The sequence below is a fragment of the Manis pentadactyla genome, chromosome 6, assembly GCF_030020395.1.
Source record: "Manis pentadactyla isolate mManPen7 chromosome 6, mManPen7.hap1, whole genome shotgun sequence".
Classification (NCBI taxonomy): domain Eukaryota; kingdom Metazoa; phylum Chordata; class Mammalia; order Pholidota; family Manidae; genus Manis; species Manis pentadactyla.
This window is the reverse complement of record NC_080024.1, coordinates 155,876,164-155,885,291: the sequence shown is the minus strand read 5'-3', so window position 1 is coordinate 155,885,291 and position 9,128 is coordinate 155,876,164.

Genomic DNA, 9,128 nt, shown 5'->3' with positions numbered 1-9,128 from the left:
ACTGGAGTGTAATCCTGAGAGAACAAAATGAGAGGCAGAATAAAACATGCACTACAATGCCATTTATGTTTATTCAATACACTCTTCAAGAAAACATATGAGCAAAAAGGCCCGCATTAAACCATTCACATGGCTGCCAACAGTAGGGTAGGGTTGGGTGAGATGAGGATAAATAGGAATTGGAAGCATGGCCATTAATTAATAATTAATTAATTAAACCAGAAAGAGACCATGGACAGCCCAGTGGTGACATTGTGCCAACTGAAAAGGAAAATCAACTCAGCCCTCTGTATCTGAATTCGAATACTTTCTCTTCAAATGTGTCTTATGGGGGGCGTAAAGGGTCTGGGTACAAAATGATGCCATAGGTTTTACAACATCAGACCATGCATCTTTCTAAGGAGCTTTAACACGTTATGCACAGGATTCTGTTTGCTCTCATGCACAGTTGTCTCAAATGTGAGGATTAGTTGCCCATCAAAGCAAAAGTTTAAGACAGTGTGCTATCTAACGTCGAAGAAACTCTCACGCTGGGTTCTGCACGTCCCTGACGAGACCCCAGGGATTTACCCTCTTGTCCCCACATCACCACCCCGTCCTGAGAGGTTCGGTGGCAGCCGAGCTTCACGGCTGAAACCTGGGAGCACAGATTAGTATTTTTACCCTTTGTGCACACATGCTGGGTAATTTCTTCCACTTAAGTAGCTTTATATAAATTTACAGTTTATATGATGCTGTCTTGCTCTGCCTGATTTTAGCATATTAGTAAAATTTTTCTTGACCAGAGATTGAAATCTCAAGTGTGAAATTAATAGGGCTTGCAAAGGTTTAAATCAATCTCTATCAGTATCTACTAGAGGGTGCAATGGATCAGACATTGTATTGCAGATTTTCCAGGCAAATGAGGGGGACCCTGTCGTTCTAGAGAGAAGCCGGGGCAGCCGGGAGTGAGTGGCGTATGAGGTTTTTAGGTGGCTGCAAGGAGGCATTTCCTAGTATACAGGATGTGAAGTCTGGGAGAATTACTGGAGGGGACTGTGGGACCCATCCTTGGAAGGGCCTTGGAGATGGGATAGTTCCGGGGGAATGAAACAAGCCCCGTGCAGACGCTGTTCTCAGACACTCTTTTCCCTCTTGGAACAGGCTGGGTAATGAGGCTGAATAAAGCATTTTGGATGGATGAATGCAGTAAAAATACCTTACAATTATTCTTAATGATTTAAATTCTCTTCCTGTGCCATGTATTTTGTGATAACATCATATAGAATTTTGCTGAGGTGTGTTTTCCAAAGGTTTAGAATTCTGGCCAATCTGCATGTGTCGAGATTAATTGCATAGTTACCCGAGGCGTACTGGAGACTCCAGCCCCGAGAAGCAGAAACACACCGACTCTGTACTAACCAATCTCCTGGTTTCTGCCGCAGCCTCATGTTTATTTCCAGTAAACCTTCTCTTCCCAGCCTTCCTCCCTGTCCATTGTTAGGAGAGGACGAGGTGCTAATAACGACAGTGTGTAAACCCTCATAAAACATGGCTCCCAAAAAGGGGGGAAAGGGAAGAATCAGATTCACAACTGAAGCCTTACAACAATAAACAAAGCAAAACAAACCCGCGCCTGCCTCTTCACCTGAGGTAGCTGGGTCTTTGAACCTTCCTGTTGCTGTCCAATTAATCATGACCATTAGGAGAACAAATGTAGGGGTGCACAGGTGCCTCCCGCCTGCTCCTGTGTTTTCTGTGGGGGGGCGCACGTTGGAGGAGCCCTGGAGGAGTGGGGACACAGGTTGCTGCCTCTGCAGGGCGCTAGGGAGCAGGTCCCCACCTCTGGTTTTTGACACATCGTAAAGCCAAAGAAAACACATCTGTTGTGCTTATGCACGTCTGTCCTTTGGGGAGTCTTCAAGTGTGAGACCATGACCGTAAGGGAGTCCCTTGTGGAATTTACTCTCTTTTACCAATAGTTTTTTTAAGTGAGATCCCAGCTCCTCTGCCGTCTCCTTTTAGGGTATATGGCCGGGCCTAATGGGAGTTTGGGGGGTCTTTCCTGCTCTAAAGTGACGACATACTGTGATGTGGGGCAGCAGGCAGGCCCCCTGACCCTGGCATGTGGATGGCGCCATGCCTGTGCGAGGCCCTCAGCATCACAGGGTGAACGAGCAGGGCTCTGTCCTCGTCCTTGGAGGCGGGCAAGGCACACAAAGCAGAACCCGGTCCGACTTCCTCACCAGGCCATGGGAAATGCTGCACGATTGCAGCTCGGCCTGGGTCTCTTCATCAAGCGCTGCAACAGATGCCATTTGTTAGACAAAGCAGAGCTAGAGCTGCCTACCAATGCCAGCTTGTAAAGTCACAGCTGAGCATCTGAGCTGTGCATCTTCTGCCCAGACTGCAGACAATCGTACCTGTGTTGGTGAGGCCTTTCATGGTGGTGCATCCAGGGCAACCCCCTGTTATGGATCGTCAGGGCCCAGACTCACTGGGAGACACAAGATGTCCCAGGGATGCTGGGCACCGGGACTGGCAGGAGACGTGTTAAGATGCGGGATAGCACCTTGGCCCCTGTGTGGTTTTAAATGGCGCAGGTGTTCAGACAGGGCTGGGAACACAGAGGCACACAGGGCCTGCCCTGGCGGGGTCTCCAGAGTATGTCAGGACTGCAGCCCCTGAGTCTAAGTTATACAACTGCCCCTGGAGGAAAAAGGCTGCAATGTCCCTTCGCTTCCCAGTGCGGGCCTCTCTAACTCACGGGCTGTCACCACACACTTCTTTCTTGCAATGTTCTTCTCGAGTCACGTTGAACTATTCAGAAACATTGCCCTGACAGTGATCATTTCCCTAAACACTCATAGCACCCACTTCACAGTGACTCCCCCTAAACACACCCACACAACCCCCCCAAGTCTCCAGTACCGGGAAGCTGTTAGAGTGGTTTAAACTTGGAGTAACTTCAGAAGGTTCCCCGCGGTAGGTGGGACCAGTGAGGTAGATACTACTGTCCCCATCTGACCTGCAAGGAAACGGGAGCCCACGGGAGGAAGCCGAGGCCCAACCTCATACCGTTGGCCAGCCACGGACCCGGGGGGTTTGCGAAGCTCCGCTTTTCACAGTTGGCTGTGTCTCCACATTTGCTGAATGCTCTGGACAGCAGGCCCCGAGGCAGCTTCCGGTGAGCCCCTTGGCCTCCGGGGTCGCAGCAGCAGTTCCGCTGGCGGCCTGGGAGGCTCCCTGGAGAAGCTGGGCAGGTTTCTTGGATGTCGTCTCCCCTCAACACTCTGTCTCCTCTGGGGACGTCCTTCAGCACTAACACCCTTCCTGTCTCCTGCCCCCCAGCCGGGACCCACACAGCCTGCCCCGCTGCTCCCTGCAGCCTGAGCCACCGGGGGAGGGAGGAGGCTGGCAAAGCAGTTCGCACTCAGCTGCTAATGGGCGGCGATGACTTCAGAGGCTGGGCCCACTCTGCCCCTGCAGGGCGCTACATTTCAAAAGTGCATATTAGGGAAGAATATCCCTTTCATCCAACTAACTGAATGTTTTAATAATGTAATCTCACAAATTGGTGGCAGATGACGCCATTGGATCCATGTTACATATGGCTCTCTGCCCATTCATAAATGTGGTCCCGGGGAACACACCCGTACTCATTTACAGCAAGCATTTAACGAGTGCTGCGGGGTGCTAAGTACAGGGGATGCAGAGAACAGAGACACACTGCGCCTGCCCAGACACGCCTCCCAGCCAAAAGGGTGTCGAACCAGCAGAAAGAAAACACAGCAAATTCTCTGATAAGGAAGACGCAGAGCAGGGCGCCGCGAGGCCCTGGCGAGCCGCTCCGGGTTCCTGCCGGGTTTGGGCACCGGCCACACTTGCCTCGCCGGAGGTCCTGTGCCCAGGGAAGCCAAGCCCTCTGCGCCTGATGCCCCGTTCCCTCTTCTGGGACTTCAGCCTCAGCTGACAGCTGATGTCCCCAGCCTGTGAGTCGCCTGGGAGGATTTCTCCAGCTCTGGGCGGCTAGTCATTCACCCAGCAGCAGGCCGCGTCATCGCGCAAGGGGCCGGACGGTTCTGCCGGAGTCCAGCTTGCTGAGCCCAGCGGCTCTCGGTGCCCCTGGCAGGCGGACGCTGTCCCCTGTCAGCCAAGAGGTCAGCCCAGCAGGCTGGTCTTTGTCTGGGGAAGTGGGGCGCCCACACCTTGGGAGGTCCCCCCCACAGGTTCAGGAACCAGGCCGTCATGTTCAGACTGCAATTCAACAAATACAACATTTCCTACGCAGGGAAGGCCCCCACTCCCCACAGTCCTGTGCCTGTTGGAGGTCAGAGCCAGCACTCTCTTCTTCTAGGGACAGAAAGGGGATGCCCGCAAACAGCCCCGACGGCTCCCTCTGCTCATTTATTTGGTGGTGGGGTGGGCGGGGCCAGGTTGCTTTAGGGCCACGGAAGGTGGCCTCCCTGGGGAAGGGCAGGCAGCCCACCCCTTGGAGGCCACACGGAGGGTCCATCTCCATCATGTGCCAAATAGCTAAGTCCTAAAGTGGAAAGAGGCAACAGATGTATCAGCAAATGTTTGATATTTGTTAACAGCTAATATTTTCATTTAGGTTGTATTTATGCTGAAGGAGAACCGTGACTTCTTATCTCCTCATATGCAAATCTGCCAGAGCACTGGGGCTCTTGCTCCTGGGGGGCTGCTCACTGTGCAGACGGGGTAAGGAGGGAGGCCTGTGGACGGCCCTGCAGCACCGAACTGGAGGTTTAGGAAGCAGGAGACCCCGTCCTGGGCGTGTGGGATTGACCTCTGGGAGGCTCAGTTTCCATATCCTAAAAATGATGTTAGACCAGTGATCTCTCAGGTACTGTCCAGCTGTGAAGAGCAATGACACGGGGCATCTTCTGACTCTTTAAAGTCAGCGTGGACATCAGTAATTACCTCAGCTTTGTTTTGACGACATCACATTCATTCTGGACTCGTTATTTATTTGATGCCAGTTTTTCTTTTAAAGGAATAAAATCTCCAACTGAGACATTGTTCAGGGAGAAAAATATTCAGCCACACCACATAAAACTGCTGATACTGGCCGTTTTTCACTTACAGTGGCAGTTTCATGGAGTGCAACCTAATATCATCCCTTTTAAAACAATTGACGTTAAGACATATTTTGTAGATATGTGATTTTTAAAAATTTCATGGAGACCTGCAGGGAACACTGAGAAAAGGAATGTATTATAAAACATATTTGCTATGATTCTGCACACTTTTCATTTCATACCTTAAAAAACATGAATACAGTGAAGATCCTTCTCTTCTGTATTCTCTGCCTACCAAGGAACAGCCACACGGTGCTGCAGAGCGGCCTTGTCTGCATGCACTCACCCTCAGGACGGGGGCGATGGCGCCACACTAAAGTGGTGACAGGGAACAGGGGCGCAGGGAGGGTGAGCCGCTGGCCCCGGGCATCCCGGCGGTGCTGGGCCCCCAGCCCAGGACACAGAACTCCAAAGGCCACGCTGTTTCCTGCTGCCAGATGCCCCACGAAAGCCTATGAACCCTTCAGGAAGAAGTCTCAGGTACCCTTCACCACGAACACGCTGGAGGAATGGGGGATCCTAGTGCACAGATGTGAAGGGACCCCGAGACCAGAGCCGCCACACGGGGCCAGACCACCTTCCTTTGTGCAGCCTGGGTGTCGTCTGGGAGCCCAGTGCCTGTGGAGGGCCCTCCCCACAGGTCCCCTCCCGTGCGTTCCTGGCGTACCTGGGCTCCACAAGCCTCCAAGGATTCCGCTGCCGGAGACTTGCCCCAGGACGGAGAAGGCAGGTCTCGCACCCACCAAAGGGCTTCCTGGGTATAGGGGCGACACAGGCTCTGTCAAAGCGGCGGCAAATTTCCTTCAGAAAAAATGTGGTGAATTGACACCGGACCCAGCTGATCGTGTCTACTTACCACAAAAGGGGGCGATGACAATGCTCATCTCTGATCTCTACGGCCGTGAAGCAGTGAGGCCGCGGTTCGCAGATCGCCCTGAGCAGGTCAGGTCAGCTAACACGGAAGATGCTTCCTGATCCACGGGGCTCCCACCCCGCCTGCCCCCGCTGGGTCCTGGGGGCCCGGGGCGCCCGGGTGGCTGGGCCGCTGCCCCTGAGAGGAGAGCCCAAAAGGCACAGGCGCACCCAGACGGAGGAGGCCTGCCCGGTGCTGCCTCTTCTCTGAGTTTTCAGAGGAGCCAAGTGTGGGATTTATGTGAAATCTCCCATTTTTAAGTGTTGGCAATTAACCAAAATAAGAAAGAAAACGAGAAAGGAGGGAGTTGGGGAGGGACAGGGAAGAAAAGAAGGAAAGAGAAATTTGGAGCCAGCTGACACATGTCCAGCCTGGCCGGGCAACCTGTGCCTCTCCATGTCAGGGTCAGACGCAGGTAGAGACCCCCTGGGCAGCATGTGCTTAGAGGAGAGAACTCACTCCAAATTGTCTTAATGAGAAGTCCGGAAACAGCAAACTCAAAGATATTCCCAAAACTTTGCTTTAATTTCCATCCTTTCCAAGCCTGGCATAGAAGGAAGCATGGATAAGCGTGTGTGCCAAGTGTAGTGGGCACATCACACCTCCCTTATGTGGTGTGGCTGCCTGGGGGCTGATTTCACACTGGGCCCCATCCATGGGGCGCAACACAGAGAACCTTAGGGATCCCACCCGGAGTGGCAGGAAGAGAAATGCCTCGGGGTTTCCCATCAGACTTCACTCTGACCTCTAGGTGCCAGAAGGTTTTAGGCAGCCCGCCTTCACCAGCAGAGGTTTCCACTGAAATGAGATGCAGAGTTTCACAGAATACACCCAGAGGATTTTAGAAATGTGCTTTGCTTTTAAAAAATGGGAAGCCTACTATAGAAACTCCTTTTTAATTCAAGAGATGTCAAGGATGATTCTTTCAAACAAAATGAGCCAAATTTAAAACATCACTATAAAGAGCCAGTGACATTAGCCAGGAAGAATTCCTGAGTGTCCATGTGTAAACAGAATCACAGGAAGTAAAAGTTGAAGAGTTTGTGATCAAATGCAAGAAAGAGAATACACACACACCTACACACACTATCCAGTTATAAACATATGAGGGAAACGCATCTCCACATGGGAGTATGTGGGAACAGGAGACCCTAGCATGGGACGTAGGATGCAGCGAGTACCAAAGAAGTCATTCTCACCCCTGTGATCCTGTCCCCTCCTTGAAGGTGTGTGACAAGGTTGACATGGCTGAGCAGAAATGGAAGAAGACACAACCAAGCTTTGAAATGCACAATGTAATTATGGGGGGAACTGGCCATAATAAGCAGATTAAATGATTGTTTTATTGTTGCTAAAGGTGATATGCCTTGGGAACCTACAGGGTAAAAAATTCAATATGACTTAGAAGATCACAGAAACTTCAGAGAGGCGGTGAGAGGGGCTGTGTGATGTGGCGCACGCGGTCAAGTCACCGTGTGTTCAGCAAATGTCACTGCTGTGTTTCGGCACTCCTCCCAGTGAGAGATGTGAGGCTGACCTGTACCCGGCTCCTTGGGGTCAAGGACTTGTGGGGAAGTGCAGTGTGATTCTCACACGAGGCAGGACATCTCAAGTCTGAAGAGCGGCACATCCCGAGCTCAGTGGACTTCCGTAAGTAGGAAGTGAACCCTGGACACCAGTTTATGAAAAGTCCCCCAAATTAGACTTAAATTATTGTCTTTACATGGAATTGCATGTACATTTTTGTATGCTTTAAAAACATTATTTGTTCTGGGTAATCATTAAAGACTTCACCACATTTTTGTAACTGTTCTGGCATGTATTGGGTATGAATGTATGTGTGGAAATGATCAGCGGAAAGACCTTTCCTTCAGGAAAGCTTAAAGAAGTAGAGAGCATTAGGACTGGCCCCTGAATGACGAGGCAGATGTGGACACCATGGGGTGAGGGCAGGGTGGGCGGGGACTCCAGAAAGAAGAACCAGACCGTCTGAGGCACGGCCGGCTCCTGCCCACCAACACCTGCATCAACTGAGAGCTGCACCCAGCCCTGCAGGGGAGTCACCTCAAGAGGAAATGGCTCTTGCTCTGGACGATGAGATGCTGCAAATCCTCCCCCTTCCTGTCTCGGTGCTGGGTGTTGGACAGGGACTATTTCTTCACCTGTGGAACGGGGTGAGGCTGTTACTTACAAGGTGTGGTTTTCAGGAAGACTGATGAGATCGCCGGTCCGAGGACGCAGGACGGTGCCCGCAGCTGAAGAGTGACCCACACGGTGCGCCTCATGGCTGCTTTCACTTTCATCAGCAGCATCTCCTTCTGTGGGGAAAGCCCAGGGAAGCCGCGTGCTGCGTGCTGAGTCCTGGCAGGACATGACGGTGGCAGGGCGGCTGTCTCTGCTGGCACCCGTGGACTCCGTAAGATCAGGGGGTGGTGAGGATCAAACACTGCATTACAAGGACAATGGAACTGATTATAACAAACACCAGAGAACCAAGGAAAAGCAAACCTGTAAGAAAACTGGGCTATGTATGAGAAAAACCCCACCTAGTTAAGGTTGCTACTTGCCTACCCTTATTACCCAATTATCAGGCAAACCGATGACAATTATGCATGTCATTAAACACGTGCCAGATCAGCTTGTTACTTAAATTCTTTTTCTCTAATCGTTTTTGTTTTGTACTTTTTATATGCTTATCAAGAACTAAGCCACGTTCACCTATAATCATCATTTATAATTTTTGAAACACATAGCCACATCTGTGGCTTGAAATGGAGGGGAACATTGCCCAGAGCCCAGGAGGTATCATTATCTCCTTAAAGGTAAGAACGTTATTTGAGGTTTCCTAAAAATTATAATGAAAAATACCATTTCCTGAGCAATATATTCTCATTGTAAAGAAATTTAAATATAGAAGAAATTAAGCCAGAAGTCTGGTAGGACCTGAAAGCCATTCAATTACAGAAGTTATTAAGTCTTAACTAAGAGCCTTAGCACCAGCTTCCATGTGCACAGCCGACCCAGGTCCTGGCTCAGCCGCGCTCACTGTGTGCGGACGCAAGTAGCAGCCCTTCCTCCACCCGGTGTCACCAAGCTTAACGCTCTCCAGGTGCGCCTGACCGACGGTGACGTCA